At 39.9% G+C, this 27,021-nt stretch overlaps 1 protein-coding gene across 4 annotated transcripts in view; it reads left to right on the top strand.

The window, feature by feature from the left end:
- PLXNB2 (plexin B2) overlaps positions 1–27,021 on the top strand; it is a 251,670-nt gene that overhangs the window by 108,901 nt on the left and 115,748 nt on the right. The window lies entirely within an intron of this gene.

Here is a 27,021-nt window from a genome sequence, read left to right as displayed (position 1 = left end):
GATGATCTATGCAAGTACTTCCAAATTTCTACTACTGTGCAGCATTATCCCTATGCTCTTTCAGAAAAAAAAAAGGCAGGAAAAAAACCCTAAAACCAGAGTGAACTAAACCCAAGTGATTCTTGTAACTGAGAGACTCTCTGAATCTGGATTTGCAAACTAATGACTAATTTCCCTAAGTACTTGCATACTCCTAATTGCTTCTAGATGAGATTCTTGGATTGCTTGGAGCAGGCACATATTCTTTAAGTGCCTTACATGGCTACATCATAAGAGAATAATTCAGAATTATGTGGAGCTAGTGAGATGTACTTACCCAGGATTAAATTTGTTTTCTTGGTTTGGGGAGGCCAAAACAGCTTGAAGATCATAGTCAACCTGAGAATACTCCAGATTTTCACAGAAAAATCATCACATGCTCTGCTTGTCCTTGTGGAAAAGCTCCAAGGTCTTTGGGGTTCTTGGCCCTTCTCTGTTCTGAAAGTTTTATTTGATACAAGCTAAACGCTGTGTATATCTCATCAGGGCCCTGTTAAAATATTGAAGAATGAATGATGGGGGTGCTTTAAAGAAAGGCATCAGTCCTGCTGGGAAATATTTGCTGAGCCTACTCCCACCTTCCTTAATTGTTCCTGTGCCTGTATTGTAAGAGAGAGTCCTCCCTGAGCCCTCTCAGACCTTGAGCAAACACATCTCTCCCCCCCAAAACTTGTTGTGACACATCTGGTTTATATTGAGACTGCTGGGTTCCTGCTAAGCCCTCCAGCACAGAGGAGTCTTTGAGACATTTATTCTGCATTCCAGCTCTGAGCTATTTGCTAGGGGAAGAGAAAGCAATGCAATGTCTTCCTTAAAAAAGAAAAAAAAAAAGGAAAAGGAAAGAAAAAAAACCATAAAAACCCAAAACACCCCACATTTTGGAATGCAACTTCCCTTTTGTAGTAACCCACATGGAGGTGAAGGCTGTAGAGATGACAGAGCCAGGGCTCAGCCTCCAGAATGGAATTACTGCAGTCAGCACAGTATCTTAGTATTTCCCCTATATCTTTTAAGGTGGTTTGATTGCCAGTTAATGCTTACTGATCTTATTTTCTAGTTTTGGTTTTGTTCTGTTTTTTTGGGTTTTGTTTTGCTGCAAGGCATGCCTTTGGCTATGGTGGCCTGTCTTCTAGAGTATGGATTTCCTATAATATCACTGGAATATACAGCTCATATGTAACTCCTGAGGAGAGGCCTAATGCATCTTCTTCACTCACAGGGGCATTCTAATTTTGCAAAATAATTTTCTGAACTTAATGGGAGGCAATGTGGCCGCACCATTATTGCCTCTCCTAATGAAGAATGGATGTTTAAAGTGGTGAGACAAATTCTATCTAGGCATTTCCTTTCACTTTCATTTAAGGTTTCTTTTTGTCAGAATCTTAAATATCACCTAAGTGCTATTAGAGATTTAAGATATTTATCCTTTTATCAGAGTGACAAAAAAAAGTACCCATTAAAGTAGTTCCAGTGAGAATTGATATTATTATAGCACGTTTTGTTCTTAATTATTTTGTTGCAGGCTGTAAACACTAAAATACTTCCTGTTGGAATTTCCTACTAAGTTAATGTTCTCTTTAATATTTAGGAGTGCAATTCTTGGTAGCTTCTGACTTAACTAATTGTCTTCTTGTCAAGCACTCTTTTTCAGCCTTTTTGTCCTGGCTTTAGATGATATGTCAGAAAAAACCTAGTCATAGTGTTTGAATTAAGCGTGCTAGAGGGAAGTAGAATTTCAAATTTTCATTTGATTTTATAGGTTTTTTTCAAGATTCAGATTCTGTGCAAAGTAATCAGATCACTGGCTTTTAATTAAATTAAAACAGTAGTTTGCCTAAGTTTTAAGTACATAATTTTAAAGTAGCTATATGCATTAAGCTTCCCTTTTAATTACAAATCAAGCCAGAATGCTTCCTGTAACATGACAAACACTGACATAATTTTCTTTCATGAACACCTACAGCTGATGCAAATAGACTGTTTCTTGATTTCTGTTGCGTGCACTTCTTTTATGTTTAATTCTGTATTCTTAGAATCTTGCTGTCTCTCAGCCCCTTCTGACTCATTTGCATAATATTTTGAAAAGGGTTTGATAGTCTCTCAAGCACAAGCAGTAGCCTCTGCAAGGCATGCTGATGTTCCAGCAAGGAAAACCTTGCATAGGTAGGGGCCTAAACACCAACATAAAGTGTTTGCATTAGAACATCTTAATTGTATCCCTCCTCTAATTCCTCATTGTCTTTTCTTAATTGGTATTAAACAAATACCTATTCTCCTCATTTGCCTAGGAAGCTTTTTGTTCAGGCTCTGTGTGCCTGAACTGGTCCTACACAAGGTCCAGATGAAACATCTCACGCCACATTTGCCTTGCATGTGCTTACACTGGAACCACTTTTTCACACAGAAATACATAAGAAGACGCTTGTGAATGCAAAAAAAAAAGATAATCTGTGAATTATTTTTTTTGTCATACATTCTGTTCCTTCTGTCTCGTAGTTTGTAATTGTCCTTTCAGCAGGGTCTGGTGGATGAGCCCAGCTCACTGGGCAGCCTGGCATGCAAGGAGAATGTGCCAGACACCAGGAAAAGCAGGGAGAAAGGCAGGGAGAAAACAGAAACACCTGCTCCTTGAAGGTCCACCAAAGCACCCCAAAGACACTGGTCATTAATGAATGAGCTTTTTAAACCTCTGCCACCACTAAAGCTACCCTTCACGGAAAGGTTTATAGCTCCTTTTTGAGAACATTGTTAAGCTAATCTACTAAACTTTGAGGAGTTGCATCTGAATGTCCTCTCTGAAAGTGGTGTGTATCTGCAGTGCTCTTTCTTTCAGAGAGAATGCTTTGTTGCACTTTGTCAAAGAAATTTCCATTTAAAAAAAGAGTGTGGAATGAATATGAGAAGAACTTTAATCTAGTGGTGGTTGTTTATAAAGATGAAAAGTGGTATAAGGGACTTAAGTGGCAGATCAGGAGGAAGCACAAACAGGAGGGTAAGTTATTTCTTCTGAATGAAAGTAAGAATCTAAATCTCTCTGTGCTCCTTCAGATGACTGAAGATATCTTTTATTTTAATGAGAACCATATAGGCTTTTGTGTGTGCTCAAATGTGCAGAATAAATTGAAATTCGCTTTCTGTGCGCTGTCACACATTGAGGATGGAATGTGGTTGTGCTTCTGGCCTGGTGAGATCAGGTTGAGGGTTTTTTTGTTCAAACATAAGGGTAATTCATTCTTCATAGTCAATTGAACTCGACCATTTTCAAGCCAGCTGCCAATTGTGATACATGCGCTACTGGCTTTGTGGTGTATTCTTTTGTCCCCATAGAGAGAAACTGTGAGCACTAGTCTGGTGACCTTAACCTTTTTGGAGGTAAAAATGAGGTCCTTGTTTGTCCAGACTGAAGTTTTCACTGAAGTTTTCAAGTTTTTTTTCTTGCTTTCCTTCTTTCTCTTATCGGAGAGTAATGTTCTTCCTTTACGTGTATGAACTTTGTATAGCCTAGGAAAAGCAAGGAAATGCATTGATAGGTCTTTGTACCAGAGAATAAAATTTTCTTTTTTTCCTTTATCAAGGAAAGGTCACCTTGTCATCCAATGTACAGTGGTGTGCTCATAGCAACTTTCAGAGGACCCCCTTATTCCATGTGAAAGGGATTGCATCCATACCCAAGCATCCACCCCCCCATGCCACCCCCCCCCAGTCCCGTCCCCCAAAGAGCCACTATTAAAAGAAAATATATTTGTGAATTTCAGTTTTTTTCTCAGTGACACCCTTCTTTGGGATTTATTTTCATCCCTTTTAAACTGTGTTAGTGAGGAGGAGACAATGCAATAACATTATTATCCTAAATTAATAAGTGGGGGAGAGGTCTCCTATTTTTAGGCGCTTTAGAATGACAAAAGTGAGTATTTTGATATATGGCTTAACTCCATTGAGTTAACTTCTTTGAGTTCGTTGGTGACATTTCAAAACATCACTAAGAGTCAATCAGACTTATAACCAGTGTTCCATACTTTGAAGATAACAGAACAATTCATGTAGTATTGTGAAATGTTTTAGGGGTCTTGTCTTCTTTTCTGCATGACCATGTGTGTTCCTCCAATTCAAAACTGCTTTTTCAGCTTCAGGTGGCATTAGAGAAAATGGCTTGTGCTTGTTCTGCTGAACTGCTGTACTAGAATGAAATATTTGGAAACAATGTGGTTTCTTTTATTGACAGAACATGTTAAGAGAGAATCCCCAAGAAAAAGCTGGTGTACCCGCTGTTACTTGGTTACCTTTTCTTAAGTGGATCAAAGCAGTTATTTCAATTTGGACAAATTCTGGATCCATTGGTCTGAGCTGTGTTCTGGAAGTCTTTAAAAAAGAGAGAAGGGTAGCAAAATGGAGGGTTTTGGCTGTTTCCCTCCATCCCTTTGTGGAACATTAAAGTGAGCCACTTCTGCATGATACAGGTTGTTTCAAATCCCAGTAATTCACATTTATACTTGAGCAATGTGAAACAAATGAGTTTGGTCTCACAGGAGGAACCTGCACTACCAGCCAGGATTGCTGATATTTGTGGAGTTGGAGATGTTGGTGAAGGCTTCATCTGGAACAGTTTTTTCTTACTGCCTTTTATTTTTAAAAATAGGGGTGTTGGTCAGAATTATTTTTATTTTGTAGTTAAAGGGAGGGGCTAGTGTAATATTATTGCATTGTGGTTTAGCTCTTACTGCTGTACCACTGGATATACGCAAAGAAAGTCAATGTGAAACAGGAAAGGTATTTATAGTGCAGTGTCTCATTTTTTCTACCAAAACATTTTAAAAAATAAACATCTGAAGTTTACAAGCTGTTTTATAATGCTCCATTTGTAGCTACTAAATCTAGAAAGTTCTCAATCTTTCAAATGTTAAGAGAGCAAAATCACTATGTCCCAAGAATCTGAAGTCAGTGTTGCAGCAGAAAGAGCCCCACCAAAATATGGAGTGTTTTACACAACTATCAAAGATTATTGTTGGTGTGAGATTTTATAACTTATTCTTCAGTGGTATTCCACTTTAGACTTTCAGGGGGGTTTTTTCCCTTGAAAATTGGTCACCCTTGCACTTTCCAAGTGTTTTTTGGATCTTTCCTCTCTGATATGCTGCCTTGATCACCAGATGAAAATGGAATAGATACTTTTCTTGGTCTAGCATGAAAAGTTGGCCTTTAAAGCAGATGTCTAAGTAAATTGTAGAAAACCTGTAATTCTGAAAAAATAAGCTTGACATAATCACCACTCTCAATAATTTTTTTTTCTAATTTATTGGATGATAATTTAGTGGAACATGCAAAAATTTAAAAAAAATTGCTAAGGAAAATATTACATTAATGAAACAGGTGAGCACAGCCAGTTATTTCAATATGAACAAGCCTTATAAACCCATATTGTAACATCCTGATCTGTGTGGGATATTGGAGTCAAATATGGAGAGAGTATTCTTTCTTTCACCTGGCCATCACTGGGAGGGAATAGTAACCCAAGTGCTGCTAGGAATCCAAAGGAAGGGCTGGATGAGGAAACTGCTGAGACATAAATGTGCAGAGAATTTGAAAAATAGGATTGCATGGGACTAAGAGCACTCATGGCTGGTGTGTGGGCAGTGCTGTGTCTGTGCACCCAGAGCATGGGTCTCTGCAACTGACAGTGGAGAGAGGTGAGCATATAGGCTTCTCTGGGATCTGGTTAGACAATCCCCCTAAGCTGTAAAATTCCTTTCCTCCTTGTCCTCCTAGACCTATGGGCTCCTTACTCAATTTGGGATGTGATAGAAGAAGATGTAATTCAAGTTGAGTGGCAGTAATTGAATAAGAAGGGAAGGAAAGGTATTCGAGAGAGTTTCCATGCAAGGATGCTGCTAGCTTTTGACATTTGCCCAAGTCAATTATATATATTTTTCTGTACTGGAAAACCTATCTTAAAGGGAGAAGTTGGGATTTCCAAATCCTAGGTGTACTTTGAAATTTGCCACAGCAAGGTACTGAAAAGAAAATAGAATTAAAGATAGGCCCTGGTTTTTATCTTCTTTCTGCTTACTCAGAAGGGAGGGGCAACCTGTTATGACTACCCAACAACCTTTGAACAAGACAGATTTCACTCTAGTGTTTGCCTAGGGTTTCCCATGCACAAATGTGGACCGCTCCCTGTGAAATGACACAGAGCCACAAGTTGCTCTGATGAGGATTGTAGGTGGGATTGTAAACTTCCTGCCTCTTATTTCTCCTTTTCCACAGTTTCATTTTAAAATATTTCCTTCTTGGGAGCTTTATGGTAAGTGTCTGAATGCATCTGCTCTGACTTTCATTTCACCTCCTCAAGTCTCTTCTTATAGCAACATCTGGAAACTCATTTAATTTACTTCAGTGTGAAATTACTTTCAATTTGTCAGACAGCAGCTTTTACTTTAAGTGTTTGACTCCCAAGTGAAGCACGTATCATTAGCTGATCATTATTTCAAGAGTTAAAGTTTGTGTAAACTAATATTCTGTCTCAGCCAAATCCAAATATTATGGTGACCATGCTTTAATAGTTCCTCTGATTACTTTATTATGAAGAGATAACTAAATAGTATATAATAGTGTTGACTTTTACAGCAATCCTTTTTCTCAATCAAAAAGCACTGTTGTAATAAAACTCAGCAAATAGAACGTAATCAGATCAGTTTACTTTGCTTTGCATTTTCTATTGGCAGGTTCTTAGTACGTTGGAATGGATTATAGGAGAAGTAATGGCAGGATGTGATCTGTAATTCCTGAGCATTCTGGATGCAGGCAATGCAAACACCCATATAAAGCCCTCCCAGGAAACTATCTGTCTTAATATTTTATATTATGCAATTTAGTCTTCTGCTTCCTCTATTATTCCAGTTTTTTCCTATTATGCACATCACCATGGTATGTGAGTATCTACTGCATAATCTCCACCTGTCCTAGATGTATGCATGCATAGAGTGGAAATTAATTTGCTGTAAAATGCAGACTGTAAGAATTAATGTTTGAGCTTACCTAAGCACTGGAAGATAGATACAAAATAAAGTAGCATTGTCACCCTAGCTGTGCAGCAGTGAGCAGTATCCTAAGTGCCAAATAACCAGTCTTGTACAGTACTCTTCAGCAGCCAGTTGTAGTCTGTGCTTACACCCTGTAATACTTTCCATGGGGCTTGGCCATTGCTAATTAGCAGCTGAGAGAGGGAGGGACTGGGAGATAATGAAAGATCTCTTTTGCCTCCCTGTTTTTTCTGCCTTTCCCATCTCCCTCACTCATACAAGGGAATGCAGAGCAGGGTGCTGGGTGAAGCAGTCACATCTAGAAGGATCTGTGACTCCCAGGAAGGCAGGAGGCAGATGGGTGTACTCAATCACAGTGTCATGCATCCAAAGATGTCAGTGAAAAAGAAGAGGATTAAAATGCCCTAATTTTCACTGTATTTCTGTATTTCTTTAATGTGTGTGACAGACTGAAATTCATCATGAATCATCTTAGAGGGTCCACAAACCCCTGCAATAGCACTGACTCCTGTCCAAGAGGTTTAATAATGTTCCATTGTGCCACAGTCTTCACCCTGTCAAGGGTGCTGTTCCCTTGTTTTGACCTTCTATAACATCTCAGCCAATTTGTTGGGTTTTCCCTCTGAGGAACCTCTCCTCTCTACCTTCCAAACCAGAGCAATAATTAGCCTTTCTCCCCAGAGAGTAGATTAAATTCACTTAAGCCTTTACCACCCTACTAAAGCAGTAAGGAACTCAGATTATCAATTTGCATAAAACACTGCTGTATTTATTAAAATATATATGTGTGTGTATATAATTAAGTGAGCCAATGCAATGCATGAGAAATTAATGGGAAGGTGGCCCATAATAAGGATGTCAGTGATTGCTGTATCTGTGCAGGGAAACAGGAGTACTGTGAACATGCCTGGAATTTGGAAAGTACATATCCACTCAGGAGCATTAGTTGCCTCATTGTGTTTAGATGACTTGTATAATTCAGAGTTAATGATTGAATTCATGTTGAAAAACCGTCTGCTCATCTGCTGCTACTCAAAGTCTCAGGGAGACTGAGCAAGTACAAAACAGCCATTTTGAGGAGTGATACTGAATCTAAGGCAATTTTCTTACCTTTTAGCTCCGTGGTAAGTAGTGCTTATCCTTCAAGCAGGTGCACCGGAAGGTGCTGCCAGTAAATGCTGAAGAGTTCTTCAAGGAGGGAAGTGATGAATGAAAGATACAGTTATAACTACATAACCATTTAAAAATGTCTTCCAATTATGCTGTGTGGAACAAGCATTGTAAGCATCCACTGAAGATACAATTTTCTGAGCTGCAGGGATTTATTGATTTATTATATTTTTCTCTCCTCCATGGAATTGGTGGGAAGGATTAACTTTCACTTACACTCTGATGACATTTTTCACTGGTACTATCATCCCCATCCAAATGTGCTGCTGAAATGTGGCAGGTGGCTTTGCCAGTAATTGCATGCTACTTCATTCCACTTTAAATGAAAGTATAGAGCACACTGGCCTTCCTCCCTCATCACTGGCATACTTCACAGCCGTATGGTATTGACTTAGAAAATGCAGAAGAGTGGGCTTCCCTTTAAATTGCAAAGATGTGTTATCTTGCTGTGTGTTCTCTTAGGAGACAGTGACTCAATTCCTGTGCAATAAGCTTCTGACTCCAGCATTTTTTCATGTCGAAAAATAAACAAACCACATTAATTTTTTTAAATGTCCACTATTTTTTTAATGATAAAATAAACTGAATATGGTTTTGAATATTTAAAATTTATTATTCGGTGGGTCATAGGCAAGTTTCTATTACAGTATACGAATGCTTGGTCTCATTCTGAGGCCAGCAACCATGCTCTGGTAGAAGAGGGCTTTTCTTTGGCCCCAGCTGTGCTAAACAGTGTTATAATTAGCACGATGGTTAACTTAATCAGAGCACTTGGCTTGGGAGAGAGGTGTTACAGAGTGCACCATAATTAGCATTTTCATTTCTTTGATCCTAAGTCTGTCTTTATTGACAGAAATATCAAGAGCTCGTTTGTTTTTTTTCTTTCAACACTTCAGGAAGTGGAAATATGTGTGGCTGTGAGATTATTAATTTAGTAATGATTTCAGAAAAAAACAAACAGACCTGTCCCAAAGGAAGTAGAAGGGATAAAGATCTGCATGTATGGAAAATATGGTCTTTAGTGCTGCAGCATATGGTCAGGTGTATGGCCAGGAAACACCTCCTGGGGCAGCTGGATCCCTTTGAAGTTGCATGGACAATGTTAGCAGCATCTTAACCATTTCCAGCACGCTGCTGTGGACCACATGGCTGCTGTTTGATTCCGTAGAAGAGGTGATGTTTCCTTAAAGTGAGGAAAGGGAATGCTAGAATTGTGATCTGTTTATTAAAAACAAGCACAAACCCAAAGATTTGGGTGATCCTGTAGCTTTAGATACTTGCCAGCTTGGTCACTGAAGCACAAGCATCCCTTCCTATGTGCCTGATACGAGCAGGTGGTGAAAGCATGCAGCAGACCAGATGACTGCTGTTCATGAAAAAACATAACATTTATGCTGTCAGACAAAATGCTGAAGACTTCCAAACTTGCATCTGGCATCACTGCCTTGATTGCAGGGGAGGAAAGTTGAGATGCTCGAGAGACTCTTCTCATTACACACCACAGAGTGGAGCAGTCTCTTACAATGCCAGCTAGCACAGGATATTAAAAATAGGGGACTTCTTAGTAGGTGAAGCCACTGTCTGCCTTCCTGAGATAGCCTTTTTTTAGACTCGATAAGCCCACTGTCCTCTTTGCTCACACTGGAGTGCCTGTAATGCTTTGTATCTCCAGTGCACACTGGATGAACTATACCCAATTAATTATCTTAGCTGGTTCTGAGCATTTTTTCAGCAAACTGGAGCAAATGCTGTATGCACTCATCCTTATTGACTTTGGGATGATGGTAGCTCAGGTATGGGTAGACACAACATCTATATTTAACTTTCTTGTGGTGTCTCTAATTTTTATTACTGGTTTTAAAAAGAAGGTATAGTGATGTTTATAATGAAAAAACAGGGCAAAAGTAGTTGAGGCTCTTCTTATAAGAGCTCTTTGCAGGTTTTCACTCTTTCTTTATGTGTATCTGTCTCTTTCCAGTCTTTTACAAAGAGGAAGAGCTATCACATACATGCGTTCTTATAGTTCATTTAAATCTGCTTTGCCAGTAGAAAAATGATATGCTAATAGAGGCTGCAGAGAATGCAGCTGTCATTAAGGGACTTCCTATGTTATCCTTGACTTTGCTAGATTACTTTTATCTACTCAGGACGGATAATAATTTTTAAAACGTTTATGCAACTAGGTTTTAGGTCAATAGCAGGTTAAATCTATTATTTAAGTAATCTTTCTTGGTGGAAAGTATGTGGAAAGACCCTCTCACTATTTTTACAATATTATTTTCATATCAGCATTAAAGCAGCAAGCAGTATTCTTGACAGTAGACTTGGAAGATACCCATTATTTGAGAGACATGATAAAAACTGTATAATCTTTGCCAATACCAATACAAAGCCAGTAATTGTCTGTTTCTGCCATTCCAGTTATTTATGTAATTATACTTAATGCCACACAGATTTGAGAAGAAAAAGCAATAGCTGCTGCTGCTTCAGATTAATATTTTTCCATTCTGAGATCATAAAAACAGTAAATACCTCTCATGGTGGTAGGGAGAAAAAAGGACTATGGATTGGTAAACAATTGATCAGAGGAGCTGAACTGGAGGAGGGAATGTGTCTTTTTTAAGTCTGTCTCCTGACCACACAACTGCATCATTCCTAAAGCTCACTGATTACTAGGAAATGCTGCCGTTGCACAATATCACTTCTTGGATGTTAATTCCTTTATTAAACTAAAGTGTATAGTACTCTTACAGTGGATTTCAAAGGTATAAAATTTAACTATATTAAACCTGGACATATCTAGGCTATCCTGCTTTGCCCAATTTTTCTTGTCACAGTCCTGGTGAAACTATTTGCCTTGTGGCCAAAAAATACTTAAATAGCAAGATACGTCCCATACTGTCCTGCTTAGCATAACTGGGTTGGCCAGGGTTAAGGAGCTCTAGGTGGTAAGTCCCTGCCCTCCATCTAATCCCACATGCTGGAACAATCCAAGGTGGCTTGCAAATGCCCCTGGAAAGTATGCCAGTGCTTTCAGACTCCAAGATGAGAGGAGCTGCCTGAAAGCTTACATCTTGCCTTCAGATTCACTGCTTTCACTTGCACTCAGTCTTGGGTATTTGAATTGCTTCTTCACAGTATCTGAAGAGAAAGAAACTGGCTGTATATCACATCTACAGCAGAATGCTCAATTTAGAAGTTCAGATTGGGTTCAGCAAAACTGGTGCATCCATTTAAAGCAGATAAAGAAAAAACCTGGATTTCATAGGCCCACTCAAGAAATAAATATGTGCTCATAAGTTTTATAACAGTGTTCCTCTAGTTTGGCCAGCCAGTAGTATTATATTCTTGTACAAATTCACCACTTAGCCTGAAAGTTCTGCCTGAGCTAGATAATACCAATTTTAAAAGTCATCCTTCTCTTTTTTTCATTTTTAATGACTTTAGGTGATGGCAAATTTACTTCATGCAAATGTGAAAGGTTCCAGTGACTTAATTGCATTCATTTCTAACACTTCTCCCTCATTTTTTGCTTGAATTTTATCTCAAAGCTCCATTTTTCAATGGAAAAAGCCTTCCAGCAGCAGCAGGAGGCAGCTTGGCTCTGGCATAGGCAAAGCAGGCAGAGGTCTGTGACTGCAGCTTAGCATTGTTTTGCTTACTGCCCAGTTGACCTGCATAACCTCAACTTTGTCTGTTCCTAGCAATGCTCCTCTGAAGTGCTACAGTGATGTTTTCTGCTTTGTGTCTTCCCCTAGCTCAGGTATTGAAAGATCTCATTCATCATCTTAGCCACTGCATCCCTGCCAGAGTTTTAGCTGTGGCTCACCATGGCCCTGAAGTCATCCTTAAAGTCACTGCTTTCCAGATTAGTTCACCACACTGCAAGTTTAACCTGTGTTTGAAGAAGCATGACATTGCACTCTGTGCCTGCTATAAGTAATGTCATTCAAAGAGCCACACAGAGCATATTTTTCAGCTTACTTTGAACTGACCTGCCCTTAGTCTGGCTGCTATACCATTACTTATATCACCTTCACCTTGACCACCAAAGTGCTATTTGCTTCCACATCACCTAAGACTGTAGATTAGGCAAGGACTGTGTATCTGTCCATATACAAATCAGCCACAAGTTTCGTTTGGTTCCGGGAGTCTCATTTTCTGAAGTTTCTTCTATTTAACTGCAACACTTCTGTTCTGTGGGATGCATTCCTCCATTTCACACTCCTCTTCCAGAGAAAGAATGGAAAAGGCAAGTAATCTTTCATCTTGTGGCTCTTGTATTGTATGCAGGGTTCCTACTACTGCAATGCAGTTGAAGATACTGCAGAGGGATATTTAAATTCAAGCCAGGGAAAAAAAGCCTAATTAAAGTGAGGAAAAAATTATGAATGCATTTCTATTTTTAGGATTCGTGAAACTTGCCTTAACAGAATCTTTGGGCTTCAATTAATAGACATTCCATTTTTAATTGGAGCATTTTGCTGCATACAATAGTTTATAGTAAAGGGTGAGTTAATTGGCATTTATTTGAAAATGAAAAAATTTTAGTTCAGAGGAGCTAGTGTGTGCTTTTGAATATGGTATTGGCTGCATAGGTAAAGGGGCTGGGGAAGGGAGAAAGATGAGAAACAGACAAATGACACTATTGGACAACTTAGCTATGCATTCTGGGTGCTGTCCTTAACAACTATGGCAAGAAAAAGATGTTACAAAACATACCAAAAATGGATTTAAAATAATAACTTTTCACCCTGCAAGCTCTATGTTCATAAGTGAGTCAGGAGTTGCAGAACTTCTCAGGAGTTTTGCTTTGCTCACATCCCATCCCATAGATGAGCTTCTAGGTTGTTTTATTTGTGTTCTTTCCTGCTACTCACATTATTAATGTACTCCAAATAAATAGAGATTTTCTGCCCAGGGTGTAATGTCAACTAGCTGAGGTTTTTTTGTGGCAGCCAGCAAAAACAACAAGGGGAAAGGGGGAGCTCATGGAAGGTACTGAGACAGGCAGTGCTCAATGGGCAGCATTCTGCTGCTCAACAGGAACACAGCTCCTGGGGGCAGTGCTGGCAGATCAGGTCCTCTTCTGCATCCAGGTGATTTCGATTCCAGAAAGCTAGTCCTTTTCCCATTAGGACAAATTAATATGCTAAGGACTCTTTAAGGGAAGAGGAAAGGAGTACTTGAGTTTCCAAGACTCACGTGTTTTGAAGTCACTGATGCACAAAAATCAATGTTCTTACTGCTGTTTAGTCATACCACCCTAAAAACTGTTAAATCGGTTTAAAAATTCAAATATCATCAGATCAGGCTTCTGTTCTCTGTGTGAGAGCATCTGCTTAGAAAAACTGGATTGTACTTTTTTTCAGAAAGCAAATGACTTGTCACAAAGCACTGCTTTGTTCCTATCCTGGATGTTATCTTGAGCCACAGAACAGGGCTGTTGCTTTGCATTTCATGTGCTGCATAACCTCCTTCCCAAATGCTGGAGCTATCAGAGAACCATTGTTGCCTCCTGTACATGGGAGCAATCTTAATTACTGCATCAGTCTCAGGATAAATTCACAGTTAATCAAATATGATGATGGGAAGGTGAGTGATAGGCAGATAAGCAGTACTATGGCAAAAATGTCAGCCGAGTAAAGTTTTCTTGGCATGTTGCTTGGAACCAAAATAAAGTCCTCCTCTTCTGAACACTGTATTCAGGTCAGGTCCAGCTATGTTTTGTTTAGAAAGCATCTCCATCAATCTGAATCAAATTTTTCTTGAGTGATTTGCTGCAGATTGAATAATCCTTTCAATTGGGATGGGGGGAGTGGAGGGAAATGCTCCCACATTTTCCCCCTATAGCACATCATTAAAGAATGCTTCTGACCACTGCAATAATACAAAGTGATTTTTTCTTTGCCAAGCACAAGCATGCATGTGAATTGGATAACTCCAAAAATTGCTTATCAAGCTTGGTGACAATACATTTAGCTCAGAAAGGAACATTAGCATTAAAGCAGTGAATAACTGGATTGTGGCATTGTGAAGTTTGAAGAAGAATTCCTTTTCTTTAGTCAAGTGTAGACAGCCTACTTCCAATTTCTACTAAATCACACACTTTCTTAAAAATAGACAGGTTCTGCTTTTGCTATAACACCAGTAGTGCTAAGTGGCTTATGCTTCCCTCCACGGAGGGTACTCTGCACCTGCTGTTTCCAGTCTTACTGAAATGTAATTAGACTAGGTTGACTTTGTCTGTGAAGTGGCAACATCGAACAGTTACAGGACATCGAGAGTCGCTTTGTTCCTTTGCTCTTAATGCCTGTATTTGAAATCCAAGCATAAGTATCTTGATGATCCAAAAAGGAGAGCAATGATGAATAGCTATCTCAAGCCTAATGAATTTAATCTTTTACACAGAAGTGCTGAGGTGGTAGTTTCATAGAGATGTGGTCCCATCCAACTGCATGAGCTTCTCTTGTTTGAGGGAGGCTCCTTGTTATGGTCAAAGACTACTTAAGTTTCTTTTCAATTTTTTTTTCTTCCTTCTTCATAGCCATCCTTGTTAGTGCTATATTGTAAGTGTATTTTGAACAAAGACAATTATCTCCTTCTCCCCTTTTCCTTTTTTAATTTTTTTTTTATTTTGAACGGCTTGATCATTTTAGACATACCATCACAATGACCTTTCCTAACAACTCTGCCAAGAGGACATCAAATTGAATGTTTCATTATTAGTATTATACCATTCAGAAAACTGAGTGATTTTTCTTAAATATTCCAAGTTCAAGAATAAATATTGGAAAATTATTAGACTCATTCATGTTTAAAGAATGAGATAACTTTTAAATGCAAATTTATATGATAATGCTGAAACTTAGAGGTATAATTTATTCTGGAAATATGCAAAAATAGTGAATTTTAAGTATATATTATTGAAAAGTTCAAGTAGTTTTTGCAAACTTGAAATACATTATCTTTGTGGCGTGCTCATATTAAAAAAAATTATTTTATGTGGCTAAATGGTAACAAATGAGCCAGTGTTTACCATGGTAAGGAGTACATTGGGGACATAACCATTAGACAAGGGTAATTTAGTTTTAGCATTATCAGTTAGAAATACTGCAGTTGAGTGGAATATTTTATTACATGAAAACATCTGTAACCAATATATCCCTTGGGAAGCTTACGTGACCTGTGATCTCTTTGGAAAAAAATGTTTTGGTTTTACGAGGCTGTTCAAAAGCAAGTATGTGCAGTGGGCTGTGTCCCAGCGAATCTGGAAGGGGCTCCCTCCTCTTTCTGTACCTCCTGGAAATTACTGGGAGCTGCAGCAATGTTTCTGCATTCCAGACTGTAGGCTTCAAGCTCACTCCATAACTCATGGCACTGAAAAAGACCTGGGAAATGTGTGCAATCATGCTCTCTACCTTTAGTGCTACTAAAAGATTAGTGTGTATTATATATATAAATAGTAATATATATATATATTCTATATAATATTTAATAGCACTCGATGCCACAGAGTGTTTACACACAGTTATCCTTGCTGTGAGGTAGCCTAAAAGTGCAGCAGTCATAATACGGTTTGAGTCAAAAAGCACAATGCAGATTACTGAATATTCACATTCTAATGAAGTATGCCAGTAATACAGGACAAACAGCATCCTCAGTATACTTATCAGGCCTTGCTCTGTACCTGGCTGCTTTTTTTCCCCCTCTCTCTTTCAATGAAGGCAGAATATGTCATCCCAACTTAAATTTGCAAAGCAGCCACTTGTGCTCTAGCCTTCATAGTGCTCTGGCAGGAAAACAAAGTACCCAGCTCTTGAGGACCTTCAGTCAAGGCTTGGGAAGCCAGGAAGACAGAGGATAGACAGCCTGAACTTGACAGCCCATTAAGTACCTGACCTTCTGCTTAAATGACTATTGAATTCTTGAAGATGTGGATTAATGCTTTCTTTTGTTGGGTGAGATGGGCAGATAGGCGTGCCAATTAGAGACAGCTTTGCCATGGGGTGCTTGGGGTCCTACAGTGCAAGTGGTTCCTTAGCACAGTGTTTCTATGTAGAGGAAATACTAAGAAAAACTGCAACTTCTTTACAGAGAGGGGAAAATCATCACATTCACCCAGGGTTTCATTTCACTGTTACACTCTGTAAGTAGAGGCAAAACAATTTGTTTCTAGTTCTTTGGCTATTTCTGAGACCCGGAAATCAAAACTGGCCAGTTTATGGCATAGGCATAACGCGGGTATGTTACAGACCATAATATGTCAGGAGCTCTTTCAGCACAGGGTACAAAATAGGTTTCATGCTAGAAAGACCACGGCATTGCCTTTCTAACATCACTTAGATCATCCTCCATGCAGCTCTGTAGCCACAGGGACCCAAACACAGCAGAATGGAGGGCATCTCTCAGCCAAAAGACCAATTTTCCCTTTAAGTGGAGTGAGCTACAGCTGCTCCTTAAAAAGTCTTCCTGGTCTGGGGAATATTTAAACCACATTCTTTTCCATTAAGTACTTTATCGATGCAAAGATGGAGCAAACCTTTAACGGCAAAGGAAGCAGATCTGTGGGCTCTTGTCTGTGGTGATGACACGGTGCCTGGGATTGGGCTAGCTGTGAAACCAAGTGTAATTCACCCCCAAACTACCATCTGTTTGAAAGATATGAAAAGTATGTGCTAACGGGTTGGTGGCAGTGCATATTGGTTGCAGGCATGGAATTAGGAGGAGTGTAAAAGTTTTGACCCAGTAAGGAGGGGTGCTGCAAGGAAAGCAGGTCAGTCATAGAATGGAAAATCTTTCATTTCCAGTACCCTAAGAGGCAGGTGAAGATGAGCCTCATGGAATTTTTTTTCCACATACAAGACAGTCCCAAACAAGGCAAGGCAGGCTTTGTGTCACAGTTAGGTAAGCATTGTTTGGTGAAAGTTTATAATGAAGGAAGCCACTTCATTTCTCATTGGTGAGCAAAAGGGTTTTAGATTCTGAAATCAGTGCACAGATAATGCAGAAATGGGACAGCTTGTTTTGTCTAGATTTTTGAGTCTGCTTATGTCAGGAGGTAGGAACTTCAAATCTAATCTTGCTGGCTCTGTTTTCAGCTGATGGGATATAAAAGAGACTCTGGGGAAAAGCTCAAAAAAAGGGCAGCAGGAGTAATGTAACAAGGAAGGAGAAGGTATGGTGTGTATTGAGGGAAGCAGGTGAGCCTCCAGTTTGGAGGCAGAAATGTGGCAAAGTTAATGTTTGCACAGTGTGAAAATATCCCTATTGTTGCCTCACACAGAGGAGCTGTTAACAGGGCACACAGGAAACTCTTTGATCAAACACCTACGTCATTTCTTAGTGCTCTGCTGTAATTCAACATTTAAATGGCAACGAATGTTCTCCTAGTGAGATACTTTTTTAATCTCTAACATTTCTCTGGAGAGATACTCTGAGTAATTTTGAAAATAAAAACAAATATGTACAAATCCAACTTTTTTTTTTTTAATGGTGTAAAAATTTAATGGTTAAATAGGATGAAAGTGGGGTAGTGTCAGACCACTGGCATAATGGCAACTGCTTGCTGATTCCTAGCCACATAATCAAGTTAAGGAATGCTGTAAATTAACACATGCTAAGCTTTTAGTTTTGCAGGAAATAATGATTTATGCTGTTCTTCTGTAACATCACCTCATGTCACAGAAACATATTTTAACAAGAGGTATGTAGTTCTGGTAATCCCCAGGAAATCTGCACACTGTTGACCAAAACCCACTTTTTTAGAGTTGTGCTTTGCCAAGAATCCTGGAGCATGTCAGTCTAGGAAAATGCTTCTTTTGTGCCTGAGAGGAAGCAGTATGTATGTGGATATAAAGTCACATGACTTCATGGTAAAAAATGTGGAGGTAATTGGTCAAACAATGGTGTTTTGCTTCCAGAAGTGGGAAGCCACTTGGATGAATCTTGTGGGCCTGAAGACAGAGGTTTCAGAGGACCTAACTTCTTACAGCTGATGACAGATCTTCCTGCTTACCCACAGCAAGCAAGCTGAGGAGGCAGCTCTGCTTTTCTTTTCTTTTCTCAGATGGTCAAAACTGTATTTTAGTTTGTTCTAGACCTGATATTGCAGAAGTATTTTTGATCCTGCAAACTTTTCACTTAAACAGTTTAGTGGCTATATATGTGTAATAATCATGTTGTTACCTTTGTGATCCACTTGCATTAATGGCTTTCCTTTTGTCTTAGTTGGCATATGAGGTGAAACAAATGAAAGGCTGTATTAATTATTCACCAACTTAAGAATCTCTTTCACTGTTACTATGTTTCAGGTTTGTATATGCCTTTGCATAAACTAATTGATTTTAGTCATAATATTCCAAGTGCTGTTAATTAATAATTTAAATATAATTGTTTTGGAAAGCTTTTTAGCTTTATTCTGAGCAGCTGGCACCAGAAAACAGAATTTGGCAGTGATTTAACTTCACAAATATGGAGCAAGTTTTCTGCAGCTGTTATCAAATGGAATTAGTAACTGAAAGGTGTGGGAATTTTTTTGCATGAGAGGTTAATCAAGCCCAAATCCAATTGTGTTCTAACCAAAGATTAAACATGAAAAAAAGTGTGTAGTAGGGGCAGGGAGTTTTCTAAGGCATTTGCACCTCACTGTGACTCAGGAGGGGAGGGAAGGAGGTTAGTGCCAGAGCAATCATATCTTTTATCTCAAGAACTATTTTCAGCAAGGTACGCTGATCTTTTTTTCCATCCTCCCACGCTTTGGATAAGAGTTTCGGGAAAACTTTTATTTATTCCTTTGCTGGGTATGGATCTAATACAGATTTCAATACCAGGGGACTACCAACCTTTTGGGTAAGCTAGTAGTTTGACTCACTGCAGAAGAAATTAAGGTATGTCAATTCAAATAGGAAGCTGATTTATTGTGAATTGTCAGAAAAATCTTTACTTCCTATGCTAGTGTTGCAGACTTTAGCCACTCTGTGTGGAGGGAAATTAGCTTGTCAAATACAGTTTGCCTATGGATGAAGAGGTTTTTAGCACTGCAAACAAATGGGTTTGGGGCAGCAGAGCTTTGTAACCCAGGGAGCATGGGATGAAAACTGGGTGAGAGCAAATGCTTCCGGCTGGACGCAGCAGTGCCCTGCAGAGGCACTGATCACTGGTAGCACAGGCACAGGCCAGTCCCAGCTGCAGCCAGCCCCTGGCTCCCTGTCCATCACCTGCTGCACCTTTGCTGTGAGCCCTGATACCCTCCTGGTGAGCAGGATCCATCCTGTCAGCAGCAGCACCGTGTGCTGTGCCAAGGATGAGGTGTCCTGGTACCACTGCCACCCTGCCAGCCTCTGCCACAGCATCTGCCCCCAGGTGGGGCACGGGGCACTTCCCAGCCTTCTGTGGAGCCGGTTTCAGTGGCTTTAATTACATCTGCGGTTTGGATGGCTTTGCTTGGCCATTAAAATCCATTTCACAACGAGTAGTATTGAAATGAGCAAGGAATATTTGTGGCAGCTGTGGATTTCCTCCAGGCCTACAGGAAGAGTAAATTAGTTACTGAAAACTTGACAGTTTGTCCTGAGTGCTTAACTCCTTCCTCTCTGGAAGCTTGATTTTCAGGAGCAAGTGACTTTAAAAGGAAATAGTATACCCAATGTTTTTTGATTCCTCCACCCCCTTTTCACGGTAGGTCTGTAATTGCAAAACCAGCCAGAAGTGATTTGTTTGAAGAGGAAGTGTGGGAACTTCCTTTATAAATATTGCCTTTCCCTTCGTGCAGATCCAAACGCGGTTTGCTCTGCTGGCGGAAAAAAAAGTGCTTGAACTGACCAAGCTCTTATTCCTGTAGCTCATGCCCCATGTAAGCGTAAAAGACGTTTTACTGGCGGGAGGGGAACACCAACAAAAGCCACATCTAGAAAAAGAAACAAAAAACCAAAAACAAATTAAAAAAAAAGAAGAAGAAGAAAAAAAAAGAAAATTAAAAAAAGCTGATTTTGCCCAGCCATTCCCTGTCAGTACTTTGAGATGTGTTCATCCTCTGCTCGGGAGCACGGGGCAAGTTAAGGTCCCATGGAGGGGTGGGGGGAATCAGTGTTTGCAGAGCCGGCGATTACAGAACCTGCTGTGACTTGCTCTGCCAGATAGGACAGTATCTGCCCGAGCCAGCTCCTATCGCTGTTTGGAATGGTTTCTTTTTAAAAAAAGTGTCAACATATGTATCTTTCTTAGTGAACTGGAAACAGTACCCTTTTCCAGCCTGGAGATAGCATTGAAGTATTTGCAGAAGAGGGCTCAGCCCCAGCAGAGCAGCCCCAGCCAGGGCAGTGTCCTGGCCAGCAGCGCAGGTAGATGAGGCTCACAGGGAGAGACCAAGGTTTAACCTGGCAGGCAAAGCCTCGCCAGGCTGTTGGGCTTTTTTGGGCTGGGGGAGGGGAGTTTGGGGGATTTTTTTGTTTTTCTCTTAAGTGAACAGTGTCAGGGTGTATGGGCTCTTTGGGTGTGCAGGCAGCCAGCTGGCCTGGCTTGCAGACATAAATCAGTGCAGATGATGGGAAACAAGGCAGGGGGTCCAGTTCCCAGCTCTGAAGGATTCCAGATTAGGAAGACAGGTCACAGAGAAAGCAAGGCAGAGTGTGGAGGGAATCAGGCTGATTCTCTGAGAGCTGTTGAAGATGAGAAGAGCCCTTCTGCCTGATTTAAAGGAGGAAAGTGTTCTTATATTGCTTGCAATTAGGCTGAGATTCACCTTGTTCACTGGATTTGGTGGACAAATGAGACATTCCTGCTGCTATAACTTTGGATTGCTGTGATGCTTTCTGATCTGTTCAGCAAAAGGCACAGCCAGGCCACTGTTGTATTAATGAGAAGGTTGTGATTTTTATACATTTCTCAGTGGGGAAGATGAAATTTCACTCAAACTTCCAACCAGGCTTTCTAGTGGTTCCTTTTTCCCCTTTTAGAAACAAACAAAAGAATGAAATTTGCAGTGCAATGGGCTATCATGGGAGAAATCAGTCACTATAAAAGAAGACACTGGAAACTTCACTGATCCATCCAGCTGGTCTCAGGTGAGGCTTGCCTGGCTCATCATACCAGTAGTCCTTACATCCTTTCATGCCCCACTTCAGAGGAGTGGACATCTCAGTTCAGGATGACAAAGGAGTGAACTTTGGGTGATTTTTACTTTTTAAATAAAATTAGAAATAAAATTCACATCTCTCCACTTCTTCCTGTACTTTCTTCTCTGTTCAATGTCCTACAAATGCATTTAAAACCCTACAGTGCTCAGATAAACTTTTCATTCTGTTACGTCTTTCCTCTTGTTTTCCACACCATTATTTGCTGCTGTCTCCTTATGTCTCTTATTCTCTCTTATACATGCCTCATTCTCCATTTAACAATCTTTGCTTCTTTTTACCTTCCTACACTTTGCATTTTTTCCTCTCCTTTTTCACACTCACACTCACACTGTCATGCCTGCTCCTTTCTCCAATAAGGCAGGCTGCATTCTGTAATTCAAGGAGTAAACCTTCAAATTCTTGTGTGCGTACTGAGTACATGATGAAAGAGACTGCAGGACTCAGCACTAGCTTGGAAGATATATGGGAAAAAGTAGTGAAGCCAATTTTAAAGTAGTCTTATTTACTTTGGTGGTTTGTATCACTTTGGTTGACTATTAAAATGTGTATTTCTAAGGTGAGGTGAGCACCAATGGCATTGTGTAAATAAAGAATTTCAAGAACTTAGTATAAAAGACTTTATAGAGGTAATATATTACTTCCAGTTGAGAGAAATGAAGTGGCACTTTAAAATCAGTTTTACTAGCACCCTGTGTTTAAAAAAAACCCTTCTTTTTCTTTTTGTTTTACCTCCTCTGCAAGCCTGGGCATGTTTGAGGCTACCAGGATCCAATTTCATGTAGTATCCTATTTCAAATCTAGGCAAGAGTGGACTGATTGAAAATCGTGCTGTCAGAAGTAAAACTGCCTGTGGAATGCCTTCAGTGACACGAAGATGAAAGGGAGAATGTAATATAACAGATTCTGATTTTCTTTTTTGAGGTGTGAGGCTCTGGAGCAATGTTCTTGAATGTTACACTTGATTTACCTCGATTGAACAGTAATGGTTGTAGAACAATTTTGGTGAATTTTTGTGTTCTTCAGTTAGTAGTTAACAACTGTGCTGTGAAGAGGGGTGGTTGGTATTGCTGGGGCTGTTTTAAACCAAAGCAGCAGCTGTAGAATATTTCATGGCAAGCACAGAGCTACCTGTAAGTCTGCATAACACCAGAATAACACAGGATTCCTAGTAATTCTTGTCAGTGAAATGCTTACAGGTATTTTGAAATGATTGGGCTACTTCAGTACTTTGAAAACTGCTGGCGACTGTGAGCTAGTGTAACTGGTCTGTGTTTATATTGGTTTTTCGGGTCAGCACAAACACAGATGGCAGTCTGCTTCATTTTCCCATATGTTTCTTTGCCTCTTCTCCTCCCTGTCCCACGGAGGCCAAAGGATTAAAGAAAAAGAGGACTACAAGGACTACATGAGAATTGAGAACAGAGGGAAACAGAAATAGTGTTTTAGGACTTCAAAGGAGTAGGAAAGTGAAAGGAAAACTGAACTTGTGATCTTTGGTTAATTTTTAATTCTGGGTGTCATGGTTTATAAATGGAACAGCATTCCTCAGATAAGTGCCCCCCATATCCCCAAGACTCTTCCCAAACCAACCACTCACTTGCTCACCCTGCTTTCTTTCCCCTTCCCACTCCAGGGGTGGAATTGAGAATTGGAGACATAAAAAGGGGGAAATTACAGGTTGAGATAAGAAAGAATTTACTGGAAACAGCAATGAGATAGAAAAATGAACAGTTAGAGCAGCAATATTAATAGCAAAAGTATACAAAAAGAGGGTGATTTACATGGAAATAAGTGCTCACCAGCCAGCCTGAGGTGGTGCAGCCTGGGAAAATTTACAATGGCTATCCTACCACTCTTGTGTGACCCAAAAGCCACACTTTTCTTCCTAGAATAAGAGTCCTTTATTTCCACGTCCCTCCCTGCCCCCACCAGTGATTATGGATGATATAGAATAACAGCCTAGACATACCCACACAGCTCCAAGCTCTGTCCCCTCACAGCTACTGCAAAAAAATTAACTCTGTCCTGGATGAAACCAGGGTAATTTAAAAATTTGGCTATGCCTGGATTATGTTGAATTCCTGGAAAACTAAGAGTAAACATTGTTCTGCTGTGTAATGCTGGTCTGTCTCCTGTGCCCTGTGCTGAGTGATGCTCATGACCTGGGGAGCATCTTGCATTGCTGGGAGTGCACCAGGTTGTACAAATAGATCCCTTGCAGGGAGGGGGTGTGTCATGCTAGCTGGCCTTGGCTCCATTTGCTCTCAAAAGGAAGGGGGAGGCTTCAGGAAAAAAAGTCAGTGTCCTTACATTCTGATAAAGTGCTGTCTAGAGCCAGCCAAGAAAATAGCAGTGAGCCAAGCAGAGGAGAAAGAAAGTCAGTAATAAAACTCAAGAGCTCATGTGCTAGAAGTGAAATCTGGTGTCTGTGGTCAAGGAGGTGGAGAGGGCAGAATAGAGATGACCTGGAGTCATGTAAGCTAGAGAATCAAAGATGAGGGAAGAAGATGCATTGGCCAGATATTGTGTGATTCTGAGTTAATTAGAGATCTAAATACACTGCAATGTTTAGAGCATTAGGTTGACATCTGATATCACCCTAAAGTTTTTAATATTAAATTCTAGATCCTGTTTCCATGTGGACATGGTCTCAGTGTTATAATGTCTTCACTGAAATAGGAAGATCCATTCTCAAAATCAAGCTCAAAAAGCAGTGTGTAGTTTTATCCTATGTGCTCCATCCTGTCAAGGGTGCTGTGCTTGTTAGCTCAACAGCTGGATAAAAGTTCCATGGGCATGTAAAAGTCTATATGAAAGTCTGCTCCATATGTTCCATATAGCTGAAGGCTCAGGGGAATTAGGTTTTTGTCTGGGAACCAGATAGCACAGCTTTCCATCCCTGACCCAGTGCTTGCCCTTTTTAACAAACAAACAAGATCCTTCCTCAAAAAAAAGTGGTTTATGATCTGTTTTTAGCTCTAGAAGCAAACATTAAAAAAAAGAAAAAAAGAAAAAAAGAAGTCAGTATGTTCTTACCCGTACTTACAGCAGCATCAGCTTTAGGCACTGCAGAACAAGTGTCACACTTTGTTCCTTGCTGCTTTCAGAAGCCATTATCTCCCTGGCAGTTGCAGTGCCAGGGCAGCATGTTGCCTGCTTGCAAAATTTTGCACTTGGATACAACCAATCAGCCTGATTTTCTCATCTATTTGAAATAATGGCATTTGAGACCTTGAAGATTGATTCCTAATCCACAAGGCAATCTATGGCAGGACTCTTTCTGTCAAGCTAGTGGAGAGAGAAGAACCAGGAAGATTAGCCTCGTTAGACTGAAGTTAGATTCCATCCCTCTACCCACTTGCTCTGTTGTGCTCATGGTTTCTGTCATCTTTAAAGAACAATTTCTCTACGTTGCTGAAGTACTTTTTGCTTCAGGTCACTTTGCAAGTGCCTCCAGCTGTTAGAAGACTTGTGCAAACAATATGTATTGAAGTTCCTTTATTTCAAACAGTCCATTTTGACTGGCCAAATCCATACCATGAAAAACAAGATCCAGTGTAAGATACTGAAAAAGAGCTGCTGTGCTATGAGCAGGAGGTAGAAGGAAGAAACAAAACCAAACAAACCAAAGAAGCCTTGTGGCAGATGGTACCACCTGTGTCCATCCAAAGCAGCGTGCCATTTGAGTGGAGAAACCTGGAAAATCTGATGACTCAGTCTGAATACACACGGAGACAGTGAGCGAGATTTCTGGCTTGTGTCCCAAGCCTCTTATGAAAAAGGCTTCCAATTTTATAACACAGAAAATTGAATACAATTTGGTAGCATCATTCTCTGGCACAGTTGAACTACAGACTGAAATGCCTGGTGTATCCATGTGAGATCTGCCACATAAGTAGTTAGATGACTCTGTGCCAAGTCCTGGGTTATGGCAGAACCAATTTTCTCAATAAATACATTTCTGATATTTTTAGCAAAGGATATACCTTTAATAGTACTTTTATTATTGGGGGTATAGCTGGCTGGCCATAACAGTTAGGGTTGATAGCATTTGATTACTTTTCAAGGCTCAGCCAAATACTAATTTCCATGCACCTCAGTTCTGGCATCTGCAGGGCTGGATGGGGAACCAACTGTGCAAGACATGCCTAAATCACTGTTCAGCAGTGCTTGCAAAAATGCTCCTAAGGAAAGAGAAAACATGGATATCTAAAGCAAACTTCTCAGCAGGATCAAGTCTTGTTTCCTTGCTGACTACCTCCACCTCCTTCCTTCTTGGCTGTCAACAGGATGATAATGGTTCACATTTGTCCTTCCTTTTAACTTCTGAATTTTCTTTTCCTTTGCATGTTTAAGTTGCATCAGATCTGTTTTTCCTGTTGTTGGTAAAACATAGAAAGAAATCTGCCCTTTACCTTGGTCCTACAGTCTAATTTTTTTGTCTGTGTCTTGGCTTGGCTGCTTTACTTTACACTTCCCTCCTATCACCTTCCTCAGTCCAATCCTAGACTCTCCAGTTAGGCTGCAGCATGCAGCTGTGCTCTAAATATCTCACCCAGCTCTTCTCCCATCTCACAATTTTGCTGAGCCTACGTGTTCATCCTGTACCCAGTAAGGTTTGTTCCCTCACACAGCTTTTCTCTGCAAAGAGATGAATGTACATAGTCTTAAAGAACATCTTCACAAAGCAACTGCATATAGGGTATGAGCACAGAAAATTAAATTCCATGGAACATTAGCAAAATAAGTTTGGTTTAGGACTGGGCAGCCTCAAGAAACATGAAGGGAAAATAAAAGTCCTGCAGATGTTTGTGTCTTACTTCCCTGAAAGCCAGTGTTATGTGAGTCTAAAAGTCATGTTCAGTTGAGATGAGATGGCTTTGGGGAAAAGGTGGTGGATTTTGCCAGGTGTTCGGGCTCTTTTGCCTGAGAACTGCCATGAGGTGGTCTTTTAGTACATATGGTGGCTTGTGCTGCAAACTGTTTGATTGTGCATTGCTTGCTTTGCTAAAAGCAACTGAGAAATAACTGTGTAAGGAACAGAGGCAGACAACACTCACTATGTCTATTGCTTGGGATATTTTTTTGAGGACAGTTGTCATCTTCACATTTATGTTGAACGATCTACATGAACTCTTGTTACCACTTTTTGGCATATACAGTGATGTTAAAAAATATTTGATGGTATTTTATCCTTCCCTAAAGGGACAGACATTGCTTCTCTTCCATTCTTAAATGTTTGGTCAGGGGAGGTGCCAAGTACTGCCACTGGTCAGAGCATGTTCAAGCTCTGGCTAGAGGAGTACCAAGTCATACAATAACCCATCTGTAATGCTAGGCATTCTTTTGGGTAATACATCAGTTTAGCTCTCAGTTCTTCAGTAATTAGTTGTACATCTGTGAGCAACTGACCATCTGATTTACTATCCTAGCAGCTATTGAAATAGGGAACATTGCCCCATTTAGCTTCAGGATGGAAAGTTATAGTGTGATAAAGTTGTGTTTAAAATGTAATAAAACTGACTGTATATAAACAAATTACAAGTTTATATTACACTATAGATGATCTTAAATCATATTTTAAAGTTCATAAATTTAATGTGATTGAACATAGCTTAATGCATATGAATATATTTTTA

The sequence above is a fragment of the Molothrus ater genome, chromosome 5, assembly GCF_012460135.2.
Source record: "Molothrus ater isolate BHLD 08-10-18 breed brown headed cowbird chromosome 5, BPBGC_Mater_1.1, whole genome shotgun sequence".
Lineage (NCBI taxonomy): Eukaryota > Metazoa > Chordata > Aves > Passeriformes > Icteridae > Molothrus > Molothrus ater.
This window is presented reverse-complemented; position numbering and strand designations above follow the sequence as displayed.